Consider the following 14,910-nt stretch of genomic DNA (forward strand, 5'->3'; position numbering starts at 1 on the left):
TTTAAGAGAAATTATGTCCTCATTTCTGCCTCACCATCTGCCCAACACCCCTGAGTGAAACCCTAAGCGTGTGTAGTGAGATAAGAGAGTTTTAGAGCTAATATTTGAGTATTCTAGGGCATCTTTTGAGGAGAAGAGGAGATTATCCAGCAAAAAACGAGGAGGAACTGTTGGATCTAGTGCTATATCGACCAAGAGCTTCTGTGCAAAGGTAAAAAGCCTACACCTTTCTCATTTATTAGGTTAGATCTCGTGATTATGGAAGATTAGGGCTTTTACCACCTTTTATTGGGACATTGAGTGCATTGAGTCTAACAGAAGGTCTAGACTTCAAATCTGGACCTTGTGATGTCCATAGAGTCCAAAGGTCCTAGCTTTATACAGCCATATAAGAGTATTTGTACTTCAACACCCTTATTAGAGTTGTATTGGCATTTTGGAGAAAAATAAGCCATGCATGAACGTAAAGATCGAAGCTTTACGTGACATTTCAGCCTTGGGAGCCTAGATCTAGAATGTGGAGTAGTAGATCTGCCTTGAAATGAATAAGAATTCAGACTGAAGGGACTCGTTGAGTCGGCTAGGGTTTTCCCCGATGAGACTGGACATGGGTAACTCGGCAAGTTGACGAGACAACTTGACGAGTTGAGTTGGGGTTTCACAGGGTTCTGAAGGAACAAGGGGACTCAGCAAGTCACATAGATGCACTCGGTCATTCGGGTCAACATGGACACTTGACTCAAGTGTTGATGTAACGCCCCGTTTATTTAGATAAATTAATAAATGTAAGTCCCAGACTAATTTGTGTAGGATTTTAAAAGTTAGGGGTTAAAAGTATAAGTTCTGGATTTAATTTGAAAAATTTTTAAAAGTCAGGGTGCGTTTGTTAATTATGGGACTTGTTTTGAAAGGGGTTTCAGAAGACAGGGTATTAATGGTAAAGTAAGTATCTAGTTGGAAAGAAATTTGTCATGAGGGTTTATATGGTAACTATTGGAGTTCATTTGAAAAAGAATGGATGGGGAGGGACCAAAAGTGTATATTTGGGCATAAGTTTGAAAGAGACATGGGATATACCCGTATCCCTTCCCCACATCGCATCTTCAACCCTAAACCTAAGAGTTTTCCGGCCACCATGAGTGAAGTCTTCCGACACCCTATCCTCTTGTGCCTCTCCGATCAACCAAGACACCGGCGAACAAGGGTGCCGGCGAAACCGTTTGTTGCTGCTGCTTCCGCTGCTGATGAAGGCAGAAAACGTGGTTCCAGTGCGAGAAAGGGAAGATCGGAGCTCGAAGTCGCGATGCCGCCTCTGTTGCCTCCCTCCTGTAGCGGCGCAACCCGATATCCCCATTCTCTCTTTTATTCTGTACTCCACTGTTGTCGCAGCCGTTCCGTCGACCGTCGCCTTTGGTAGCGACTAGCGAGCTTCCAAACACCACCTGCCACTACATGGGTGGCGGCGTTGTGTGTGTGTGTGTTCATTGCGTGTGGATCATACTTCAACTTAATTCATCGGGAAGGGTGCTTGAGCTCGTGGAACCTCATGAGGACGCATCGTTTGGCTGTTGTCACGAAAGTGGACGCTACTGCCGTCAAGCGCCACCCGGTGGTGGTTGTGTTACTATTCTAAGCATAGTAGTGAGTGTGTGTTATTTCAGTGATGTACGATTGAGTTTTTTGGCCGGAAAGATCAAGAAAGCCACCGCCACCACGAGCCACCGCCGGCCACCACTAGGGTGTCTGTGAGTGTGTGTGTAATTTCAGATTAAATCTTTGTAACTATAATGAACAATGAATAATAAAAATAATAGTAACCACCACCGTAAGGTGGCCACCGCCTCCGTGTACCGCCGATTGACCACCACTATCCGAGGTGGTAGTGGGTGGTGCCCCGTAAGAAAAACCCCAACAGACCTAGCCAAAACCCTAATGGGTTTAAAGATTAATTTTGGGCCTATTGGGCCATGTTTGGGTGGAAAACGCTAATTGTGAGTATTTAGGCCTTGGACTTATTTGGACTCACTTTTGAGCCATTGGGATTGGATTGAGTATTAAGCCCAAATTACTCCATATCATTTATCTAGTAGAGTAAAGGACTTAATAGATTAAGTCCTTAATGGGTTAAATAAGAAACACTTAACCCTAATCATCAATTTATGTGAAACCCTAATTTCACTTGGGTTGTGAGTTGGGTCTTTGGATTGGGCTTTGGTAATTGGTTTATTAACGAGCCATTCAATAATAATCAAATGGACTAGAGTAAGTAGTTGGGCTTTAGGGTAAGGCCCATATGAAGGATTGGGCCCAATTTGGAAAATTGGGCCATAGTTTGGGCCTAGATGGTTGTATGATAGTGGGCCCTTAGAATGAGACATGTTGGACACGACCGAACAATTGGGCCTTAAGGGAAGTCCATGTAGAGGCTTGGGCCCAATTTGGAAAATTCGGCCATATGTTGGGCTTTGATTCCTAGTTGACTTTGGGCCTTGGGCTTAAATAAGCCAAGCTTGGGGTAATGTAGTAATTATCCAAAATATGTATTTATGGTTAAGTAGTGGAACCTAATTTTTAATTGGGTGTTATTTTGATAATTGACAGATTCGGGAATTTGTCATCCAGCAGCTAGGGTTTTGTCAGCGGGACTTCAGTAGTGTGAGGTGAGTTTCCTTCTAGTAGGAACGGGTCTACGGCCACAATGCCGGCCCATTTAGATTATAGTAGTTCAGTGTGCTTGATGTCTTTGTGATTCAGGTATGTCTATGTGTTATGAATTCCGGACTGCGGTCCGATGCAATATGCAGTGTATGTGTTTATGTTATATGTTATGCTATGTTTAGTTAGTTCCGGACTTCGGTCCGATGCAGTGGGCAAGGCCCTAGTTAGTTCCGGACTATGGTCTGATGCAGTGGGCAAGGCCCTATTTAGTTCCAGACTTCGGTCTGACGCAGTGGGTGAGGCCCTAGTTAGTTCCAGACTTCGGTCCGATGTAGTGGGTGAGGCCCTAGTTAGTTCCGGACTTCGGTCCGATGCAGTGGGCGAGGCCCTAGTTAGTTATGGACTTCGGTCCGATGCAGTGGGCAAGGCCCTAGACAGTTCCAGAATTCGATCCAATGCAGTGGGCAAGGCCCAGTATGTGCTTTATATGTTATTGTATGGTATGTGGTATTTGGGGGACCTCACTAGGCTTCGTGCTTACAGTTTCAGTTTTGGTTTCAGGTACTTCAGCTAGCAAAGGGATGGGCTCGGGATAATGGCATGGCACACACACCACAATTTTAGCCTGGGAGTTAGACTCTGATATATTTGACACGATCTTAACATCAAATTTGATTTGATACATTTATTATGACATTTTGAGATACACAACCTATGGTTTTTATTATATGATATTTGGATATTATGGTTTTAGTAATGTTTTCAAATGAAATTTTTAGACTGTATTTTGGGATGTTACAAGTTGGTATCATAGCCATGGTTTGAGGGATTCGGACACACTTTCAGGGTGTCTGAACTCAAACTAAGGAGTTGGTATAGAAACTTTCAGAAGGAGAATCAATTTTCGTAAAATGGAGTTTTGAGAAAAGAAAAGAGTTTTAGAAAAAGCGAAAAGAATTTTTAGAAAGAAAAGAATTTTTGAAAAGAGAAAAGGGTGTGGTGTGTGCAATCAGCCGAGCTCAAGTAAGTACTCCCAAATTACCCATATAAGTTTATGCTATGCTATGATTATCAGCTTTATTAGAACAAAATGCTAGATTAGGACTAAGGATCTAGGAAGGATGCCTTATGTGCCTGTTATATGTGTTCAGCTCTATGAGAACTACATGCTAGTACAGATTAGTCAGGATGATAGTCTGAGTAGTATATGCTTGATTATGTGAACTCAATGCTCGAATGCTGCTTGCTTTGTGCTTTTAGGAGTTCTAGTTGTCTTTCACTAACTAGTAAACGAATATGTTAAGTTACATATTGCAAGGACTAAATAATTTCAGAAGGTTAAGTCTAGCTCTATTTCGCAGCTCTTGTTTGAGTCCAACCATTGTAGAGTAGGATCTCTCATTCGAAAAATTATCTAGTCTTAGTAATATACAATAGTATTCGTGAGCTAGTTAAGGGAAGAAAGCAGGGACTTCTTATGCAGCTGATGGCGGAGAGTGAGTTGGTGATTACCCTAGGGCAAGCCTAGGATGAGAGTAGTAGAGAGCAGTAGTAGTAGAAGGGACTTGGTGGATTCAAGGCAGTTCTTGAGGAAAGTACAGATAGATGTGGAAGGTAGTATGGGTCGGTACTACTGAAAGTAGAGGATCTGTACTCGAATAAAGGAAAGTCGAGATAAGACCAGGGAACTTGTAGTGTGTGAGATCCCTCGAGCTTTGATGAGTATTGTGATGTTAGTGATTGTATATTATCGAGTATAGTGATGCTACATGGTAAACCAGATTGTAGTTCTGGTGTCTACGAGGGATCGGGCTCGGACTCTGTAGCCAGGCAACTCGATGATCAGAGGAGGGAGTTCATTCCATCTGAGATTATGCACAGTATCATTGACTAGACTCTTGTGATCCTCAGTATGATCAAGGAGGGCATTATAGAGGCTTGTGATGAGAGGCCGAGTGCAATCTGCACTGAGATAGCAGTCACGATAGGGACCCGTATGTTGATGTTTCGGGAATTCAGAGTTTGTGAGGCTTCAGATTGTCATTGGGGATTAGGGACCCCATTGTTAGCAGCAAATGATTGGAAGATGTCACCAACGCTTTTCGTACTAGACGTTGTCTCAAAAGGAGACAAGATCCGACTTACTTCCTATCTCCTGAAGGACAGAGCACGAGATTGATAGGAAGAGGGTGGTCGAAGGGTGAGTGATGATGCGGTTGATGCTATGTCATGGGATGACTTTTAGACCAGATTTTGGGCAGAGTGTGCGCATGCGTTTGAGGCGCTACAGTTGGCGCAAGAGTTGTTAGATCTCCATTAAACGACTGAGACTGTGGCAGATATCACTACCAAGTATCGGGAAAGAGCTTATATGTGCCACAATATGCATCGGATGAGGAAATGAAGAAGGTAAGTTATTAGAACATACTGTAGAATGATAGCAGGGACATTATGAGTATCACGGGGTGCAAGACCCTGAATGATATGACTTCTAGAGCTCGAGAGCGGGATACTGACTTAGAGCACACTGGGAAGAGGGAACCAGATCACTTGCTTATAATGAGGGGTCTCGGGAGGAGATCGTAGATTTTAGATTAGCTTCTGAGAGGCCAGCGGGGTCAGATTCGGTGCAACACTTGCGGGAAACTGCACAAGGGAGCCTTTTGTTCAAAGGGTTGAGTAACTGTAACCCTGAGTTATCATTGGTTTGTGTCTGAATTATATTTTTAAGAGATGTCATTTTACAATTGCATGCCGAGAAGCATTAGTGAATAGTGATAGAGCAATTCCCCATATTACGGGATTGGGAAAGTAAAACATCATCTTGGTTTATTCCAAGATTGAGGAGTAACACGAGAAGCACCTGATGGAGGTGCTAGAGACTTTGAGGAGGGAGAGAATTTTCGCAAGGTTCTTTAATTGTGAGTTCTGGTGGCACGGGGTGCAATTTCTTAGGCACCTTGTCAATCATAAGGATATTCTAGTCGATCCGGCCAAAATAGAGGCCGTGATGCAGTGGGAGATTCCGAGGTCTCCAATTGAGATTCAGAGCTTCCTGGATTTAGTGGGTTATTACCGGAGATTTATTCGGATTTTTAGAAGTTGTGTGATCTTTTGGATTAGCTGGTGTTGAAACCCTAGCAAGGATAAGCGTGAGTTCTAGCAGATTGGTCATGGGAGGGTAGGAAAAATTGAGAATTTTTCCAGTTTTGGGTGTTGTAGGGCATTAGCTGAATCAAAGTGGGGGAGAATCACCCAAGGATTCCGAAGCAAGAGTGGTTATGAAGATGGGATAAGTTTCGCATCCATGTCAGGAAGGAAGAAAGCCTAAGCGGCTGTATGATTTGAGGATAGTGTGAGATGGAAGTTCAGAAAAACTTGCCAATAAGGAGATCATTTTCCCGTAATGTTCGCTAGCAAGCCTTAGGGAATCAAGTTGGGGATTCCATTCAGGACATGAGTTCAGTTGAGTGGGGGTCAAGCGCGTGTTCGATCCAGTATGGAAAGTGTTGTAAGTCTACGGGTGTAGTCGTAGCATTCACTAGTAGCCAGATAGTGATAGAGTGTTGTAAGTCTGTGGGTGTAGCCGTAGCATTCACTAGCAGCCAGATAGTGTTTGAGTGTTGTAAGTCTGCAGGTGTATCCATAGCATTCACTAGCAGCCAGATATTATTAGAGTGTTGTAAGTCTGCGGGAGTAGCCGTAGCATTCACTAGTAGCCAGATAATGATAAAGTGTTGTAAGTCTGCGAGTGTAGCCGTAGCACTCACTTGGTTGGTAGATAGTGTGAGTACGTTGTTAGGACGCGGAAAGAACAGTAGTACCCACCAGTTCGGGAGTAGCAGTGAGGATAAGGAAATCCATAGATTGGATTTCGGAATTACCCAGATGGATTAAACCTGGTTAAGCCAATGGTAAGACTGTAGAAGCACCACTATAACTATGAGAGCAAGGAAGCAGTGGACTGCTTAAGGTCATTTATGACATAAGGCTACTAATGGTCATGTACGAATCACTTTTATCTTTGGGTTTGGTGACGTCAGGATTCGACGCATGGAACCAATCAGTTAGATAAGAAGGCCGTTAGAGCCACAGAGACAAGATAACTAGTAGCAAATAGTTCCAGAGAATGATTTTGTTTAGAAGTCGTGTGAGGCAACTAAATAGGGAGTCCTTTGGCTCCACAGTCGGTCTGGAACCCAGCATTTCAGATGATTGGCGAAGATTGAGACCAGGTAGCTCTCGGTAGATGTTGGGAAGCAGCCATGTGGCAACATATAGTTTCAGGCAGTTCAGTGTTTCAGGCAGTTCAGTGTGTCAGGCAGTTCAGTGTTTCAGACAATCAGTGTTTTAGGCAGTTTAGTGTTTTCAGGCAGATCAGTGTTTCAGACAGTTTTGGTCCTCCAGCAGTAATGGTATTTGAGGACCTCATGTATGATAAGCGTAACAGATTGCTGAGTAATGCTTAGTCACCCACCATGTGGTTCATCTATAATGATTTAGTATGAATGGTCTGTTAGGGATTCAGATCATCTAGAGACACCAAATTTCAGACAGAGTACATGTAATCTTGTTGCGAGGAATTCGTTCTCTTGAGGGTTTCAGGGCTTTGCGAAGATTATTCATGGCTACCCTAGGAGGGCTAGGGTGTGCCCAATATGGCGACCATTTTACTAGAGCGGTTCGGCGCATAAGGAAATCGTAAGGAATGATTTCGAGGACGAAATCTAATTTAAGTGGGGGAGAATTGTAACGCCCCGTTTATTTAAATAAATTAATAAATGTAAGTCCCAGACTAATTTGTGAAGGATTTAAAAAGTTGGGAGTTAAAAGTATAAGTTTTGGATTTAATTTGAAAAGTTTTTAGAAGTCAGGGCACGTTTGGTAATTATGGGACTTGTTTTGAAAGGGGTTTCAGAAAACAGGGTATAAATGGTAAATTAAGTATCTAGTTGGAAAGAAATTTGTCATGAGGGGTTATATGGTAACCATTGGAGTTCATTTGAAAAAGAATGGATGGGGAGGGACCAGAAGTGTATATTTGGGCATAAGTTTGAAAGAGACATACAATATACCCGTATCACTTCCCCACATCGCATCTTCAACCCTAAACCTAAGAGTTTTCCATCCACCATGAGTGAAGTCAGCCGCCACCCTATCCTCTTATGCCTCTACGATCAACCAAGCCACTGACGAACAAGGGTGCTGGCGAAACTATTCGTTACTGCTGCTTCCGCTGCCGACGAAGGCAGAAAACGTGGTTCCAGCGTGCAAGAAAGGGAAGACCGGAGCTTGAAGTCGCGACGCTGCCTCTCCTGCCTCCCTCCTGTAGTGGCACAACTCGCTATACCCCTTCTCTCTTCTGTTCAGTACTCCACTGTTGGCGCAGCCGTTCCTTCGACCGTCACCTTTGGCAGCGAGCTTCCAAACATCACCTGCCACCGCATGGGTGGCGGCACTATGTGTGTGTGTGTGTGTCCATTGCATGTGGATCGTACTTCAACTTAAGTCGTCGGGAAGGGTGGATGAGCTCATGGAACCTCATGAGGATGCATCGTTTGGCTATTGTCGCAAAAGTCGTCGCTGCCGCCGTCAAGCGCCACCAGGTGGTGGTTGTGTTACTATTCCGAGCATAGTAGTGAGTGTGTGTTATTTCAGTGTAAGGTCTTGAAATGGATCTTACCAGTGATCAAACAACCAAAACAATTAATAACAACGAGAAAGAGGTAGAAATAGAAATCAAAACAAGCTTGCACACGCTTCTATTGATAAAAGACGTCCGGTACAACTTGTGAATATCTACCGTAAAGTCTGTGGCATCAACCACCATCAAATGACCTAGCTAGCATCTATATATAGTGGACTTGGGCCGGCCTTGGGTTTACGGCGATAAACAAGCTTACGGCCGTAAACTCATCACACGGCCGTAAACTACACAAAACTACTAAAATTGTATATTGACTCAAAAGAACCTATTACAAACGAAAGCCTAGACCAAACCATTAACTGGACCCTTCAATCTCCCCCTTGGTTTGGTGCTACCTTGAAGTTAATTTTTGTTGACCACCATCACATCTGCCTGTCCCATCGCCCCGTTCCACATGCGTTTATTGATAATCTCAGTAACCATAGACGTGTACTCTTTTGCTGCTTGTTCAAAAAGTTCCTCGGCATCTATTATTTGAAAGGCACTCAGGTGATGAATGTCCCACCTCCTGAACTAGAACAAATCCTTTCGATCAACAGTCTTCATCTAGGGAAAACCCTTTTTTATCTGGTCTTCTAGAAAATGTTTGAACTAAGTTGCCTGTTGATTATCCGAGGGATTTGAAAAAGGAGATTGTGATAGCTTCGATAAATCCACCCTAGTCCATGAATTGAAATCATGACTATCTTTGTAGAGCTCAGTGTTTCCACTCTTTTATCGAACAATCCACATATTAAGAGGATCATGAAATCCCCAAGAGATGATCCCCGATCTATCACCATACGCATCTCTAAAGCGAACAGCTCCAAGATCCGTAACAATGATTTTTGCTTGATCCGCAGGTACATTCTTGTCAGAACTCCTCTTGAACAAGAGTTTTTCTTTCTCAGCAGCTTCAGCTTGACTATCGCGCATAATTGCCTCAACATGGGGAGCATGAACGGGCTCCTCTTCGAAACGATTAACAACCCGCGAAGTCTGAGCAGTTGGCATGGTAACAGGAAAAGCTTGAGCATGTAGATTTATCCTATACTCATCTGCAGCTGTTTGGTATTTGTCACCAAGATCTCCCACAAGCTTGTTCTTCAATTCAAAATAGCTGGAGGTCAGGAGATTAAAATGGTCTTGAAAATCAGATATTTGTTTTGTCTTTATTGCACGATCATCCTGAAGATCAGACACTTGAGACTTCAATTTAGCATTCTCATTTAACAAGTCATTGACTTGAATATCAAGTTCGATGTTCTTCTGATCCAGGATACTGATCTTCTTTTGACGCTCATCAATTGACGGCTTGTCTGCTCCTTGACGACCTTCTTCGAAAGAAATTCCTTTTCCACGCGAAGAAGGATCTACATTTTCATACTGAGCAAGATGCACAACTAACCGCACAGATGCATCATCAGGATCTATCCTAGAAGGAGAGAATACTAGTAGAACAGAGGAGCCACCAGCCTCAAAATTAGTGCTAGGACCTCCATGAAATGGTTCAGTTGATACAATAGCAAGTGTAGTAGTTGGTGTAATCAGCACATCATGAGACGAGTCAAAATCCAAAGGCCCAAACTGTGAAAACTCGAAATTTATTCCGTTGCGGTATCTCATTTCCGTTAATAGAATGCTTTATTTTATTGTTATTATTAAGATTTCTGTTAACATTTGGGTTAGACAAATCAACTAATGATTTATTTTATTTTAGTGTCGAAATGAAATAAATAAAAACACGTGTAATACCCTCAAATTTAATTGGGATAAATTTTTACTTTACAAATAAGTCGGGTTACAACCATTTAATCGGGTAAAAATTTAAATTCCGTTTAACGTCAGTATGGGGTGGATCCCCACCTAGCTGCCAACCCAAGCCTTATATAAGGTATGAGTGGCTTTCCCCATGAACTTTTTCTCACTCTATAAACTTTCTCTCTCTCTCTCTCTCTCTACTTTCTCTCTACAAGTGGGTCTAGCCAAGAAACACCTCATTCAAGCTCCAAATCCGTAAGCAATCATTCCTAGATTGTTTTTTTGCTTTGTATTCATGCAAATTAGAGATTTAATCACCCAAATACCCCCAAAAACTAGAGTTTACGGTTGGGGAACACCTCCCAAAACCGTAAACTCCCATAAAGGGGTTTTAAGGTCCCAAAATTCCACCAAAACCCTTCTAATGCTTGTCTATGACTTGGAATCTTGCATGCAAGAAATTAGAAACCCAAAATCATGCCTTTAGGGGGGGGTAAACATGAGTTTACGGTCCATAAACATTCATGAACCGTAAACACCCAACAAAGGGGTTTTGATGCCCCAAAACCCTCCCAATGCTTTGATATTGACCTAGAAACTTGCATAAATGACCTAAGGACCCCAAATCATGAAATGGATGGAGTAGCCATGAGTTTACTGCCGTAAACTCATGGGTTTACGGTAGTAAACTCCCAAGAACCATTCAAGAACCGTAAGCACCCCAAAAAGGTTGTTTTGATGACCCAACTCCCTATCTAGCATGACTTATGGACTAGGAACTTGCTTGGATGATATAGGAACCCCAAATTTCGAAGTGGAAGATAAACCATGAGTTTTCTTCCATAAACTCATGGGTTTACGGTAGTAAACTCCCCAAAAAGGGTCCAAGGACCGTAAACTCCAAAAAGAGGGCAATTTATGCCCTAACCACTTCCTAAACCCTTGAAATAGACCCTAGAACTTTACTTGCTTAATTAGTTATTAAATAACTAATTAGATACTTAAATGTATCATTACATGTTAAATAGGATTCGCATGTGCGGTCAAGTCATCACTTGACACTTAGCATCCTATACCGTCCATTCCTCCGAATTGCCCACATCAGTTGAGTTCATACCCCTGAATTAACCTTTTAAATGATTTTAACTGCTTTTATAGGGGGGAATACAAGTTGATCTATACAGTTATTATATAAATCACGTGTGATTAATAACTGTATAGAAAAATAGATTTTTGCATGATAACTGCATTATCTAGCTTAAGATGTTCCAATCTCGCTTTCAACTTTTGTTAACAGTTTTCCAAAGGTTTTCAAATTTTTTTTACAAACTGACATCAAGTCATAAATTTTCTTATGTGTAAAGGTTTTCCAAGGTTTTCATCGGAGTTTTCTTCTATGTTTTATTTCGTTAAAATGCATGCCTGTATTTGTATAGTTATACAAATAATGTTTAGAAGACTTAGGAAGGCTAGTTCGCCCTATTTCCTTTTCCTCGTTGGGATGTGGTTTGGTGGGTATTTGTATCCGTCCGAAGGTCATTTAAACATTAGTTGTATATCATGTATACATGTATAGACATAAAGGTTCCCATTGAACAGTTCATTTCCCTTGGGTAACAAGGGCTTCCTTCCATTCATTGTTCATAGACTTTTCGTTAAATGCATGCCTGTATTTGTATAGTTATATAAATAATGTTTGAAAGGCTTAGGAAGGCTAGTTCGCCCTATTTCCTTTTCCTCGTTAGGATGTGGTCTGGTGGGTATCGGTTATCCGTCCGAAGGTCGTTCAAACATTAGTTATATATTATGTATACACATATAGACATAAAGCTTTTCATCGTCCAGTTCATTTCCCTTGGGTAGCAAGGGCAACCTTCCATTCATCATTCATAGACCTGAAACACTAGTATCTATTATAGGAATAGTTAGGAGATTCTATTTACTCTTTCTAGTATGAGAATTCCATAGGAGTCAGTTCATTCGTGAGTCTATATCATAAATTCAACACCCCTAATAGAATTCAGAATATGAGATGCATCTTCTGGACACGGATCTCCCCGATGTCAAGTTGGTAACCAGAGTCTCCTGGAGGGAGAGCGGGCATTGTGTGTATAGATCTATACGGGACTAACACTCCCGCACCTTGACTGCTAGCTACAGTCCTCAGCCTACCAAGCCAAGGGGTGACAAATGTCACAATTATTCCGACGCTTGCAGGGCGTCAAGTACTCTAGTGTCAATTAGTATGGTTACGAGTATCTCCATGTTTACCTTATAATTCATGGCCTTAAGGTAGCGAGAATTAACATGGTATTCTTGAAACAACCCACTTAGGATTACCATTTGTATTAGACCTTGCTAGCTGTATTGTTCATTTGATACTGTCTGGGGTCTGTGGTTCTTTGTTTTAGACCTTGCTAGATGTATCGTTCATTTGATACTGTCTGGGGTCTGTGTTTCTTTTTCTTAGACCTTGCTAGCCTTATCGTTCATTTGATACCGTCTGGGGTCTTTGTTTCCTTTCGTTAGACTGAGCCAGGCGTATCATTCATTCGATATTCTCCTGGAGTCTATGATTTCTTTTGCCTTAATCAGCAGTATTACTGCTGAGGCATATGTTATTTTTCCCCTGGTATTTTACTTGTGATTTTCTCATTATTCCTTTAAAGTAAATACTGTTTTCTCATAATGATAGTATTTCGGGGAAAATTACTCTTTAAAATATAACTCTGCCGGGTCTTGGTAGAAGACTGCTTTTATTTAGAAAATATAGGATTTTCTAGAAAGGACGCTAATACACCGTAGATTCTAAACTACTACTTTTCATAAAGATATTTTGAATAAAAATGCTTATTTACACAAATGACACTAAATACTTATGGATTCACCAGCATTATAAAATGTTGATACTCGCTTTCAAAATAACTTGTATTCTCAGGTCAACGATAGACAGGTACATCCTAGGAGCTTTTGTGAAGACAACCTAGTACCGAGCTGCATCTATGTTATGTTCTGTAATTACTTTGATATTACTATAACATGTAACTGATGTAAAATTATTACTATTAATGCAATGGTTGTTGTACTTTGATTACTATACTGCATATGTTGTGATACTTGACATGACGTCATCCATCCCAGAATGTTTCCGCCATTCCGGTTTTGGGGTGTGACAGATTGGTGTCAGAGCATTGTTAAAGTGAGCTCAGTATATCAATTCATAAAAGATATACAACCTATAAATACATAGGGATAAAACACTCTGACCAAGAATTATACTTTAAAATATAACCATATTTTACCAAAGTATAAGAACATCCAGAATCTAAACACTCGAACACAAGTGTCACAAGAAGAACAAGAATAAAAGTCTTCGGATGTTGAGCATTACCGTTAAACCTGGGTAGTTATGTAATCGTAAGCTGGAATAAATGTAACCTAATCAACTACATTTATTCGAGATGTGATGAACATGTGCGTGGGAGTCGTAGTGGGGTTGCAACAGGTCTGAAACTTACCAAATATGAATGCTAGAGCCAAACATAAAGTTTAAAAATACTATGGGAGTATTTTGGAGTACTAAAAGACTCACATTAATCCCAGAATCATATTCAGAAGTTAAGAATCAAACAAGAAATTAAGATACCATAGGGGTATTTTAGGATCCATAGATAACCTTGTGTGAAAAATTAAAAGATCCTTATTGATATACCTACGATTACAAAGGGTGTACTCCCAAGGTTATATATAATAAGGATCCCATAGACTAAGAATGTGTGGTTTCGCTCTACTTCCTTTTCCTCGTTGGGATGTGGATATAGAGTAGTATCACATATTCGAAGGCCCATCGGATCTAAGCTATATATAATTTGTGTACCTTATGTAATTGTAGCAGGACTCGATATGGATCACCCAGTGAAATGTTAATAATCTCTTAGGATTCTTTAGACATTTCCATTCTCGCACGAACCCTATTGAAAACCTTATCCACTTCAGTGTTCGACAGAAGAGTTGATTCAAACCCAAAAGAAGTTCATTGAGAAGATTTCCAGTTCGGAAATAAATGAACTAGGATGAGACTATTGAAACCACCAAGTGCCTATACCTTTTTAGGGACGCCGGTAACAAATCTGCCTGAATTTATGAGATTTCCAATCATCCACCATGCAGCGATGACACTCAGAGTCAGAATCGGAAGTAAGACGGAGTACAGATTCAGTACGTCTACAAAAGAGGAGAACCCTAGGTAACTACCTGAAGAAAACCAACGCCGATCCTAGTCAAGGATAAGAGGTAGACAGAGGGAGCCAGTACATGGAACCCGAGAAGTGTCTTTTCCTCGTTATTGTCCACTAATACACCCATAAAATAATACAATTTAGTGAGTTAGTTATTACACTACTCACACTGTGTGTTAGGTAAATCGCCTTTTCCCGTTGCAAGTAATATGATTAGATCGGATCCTAACACCTTGATTGAGAATGTTTAGCCATAAGTCTTCATGAGCCTTTCTTTCTGTAGTCTTCATTCCGAACCGTCTTCAAATCTTTCCAAAGCCGGAGAGTGAACCTCTCCAGTATAAAGATAACTTAGTAGGAACGACTCCCATCTTATGGTTGTCCGATACTCTTACTCCTACCTTGAATACCCGGACTACATCATAGGGATGTAGGTCGACACTCAGACAACCAATATCCGAGGCGTAGGAAAAATTTATGCCTAATATAGTAAGGATAGATACATCTAGAGTTAAACATTGTCTCTCATCAGCTTGTGTTCCTTTCCGTGTAGGAAAACCATGTCCC

Source organism: Lactuca serriola, chromosome 3 (genome assembly GCF_051521515.1).
Source record: "Lactuca serriola cultivar US96UC23 chromosome 3, Lser_US96UC23_V15, whole genome shotgun sequence".
Classification (NCBI taxonomy): domain Eukaryota; kingdom Viridiplantae; phylum Streptophyta; class Magnoliopsida; order Asterales; family Asteraceae; genus Lactuca; species Lactuca serriola.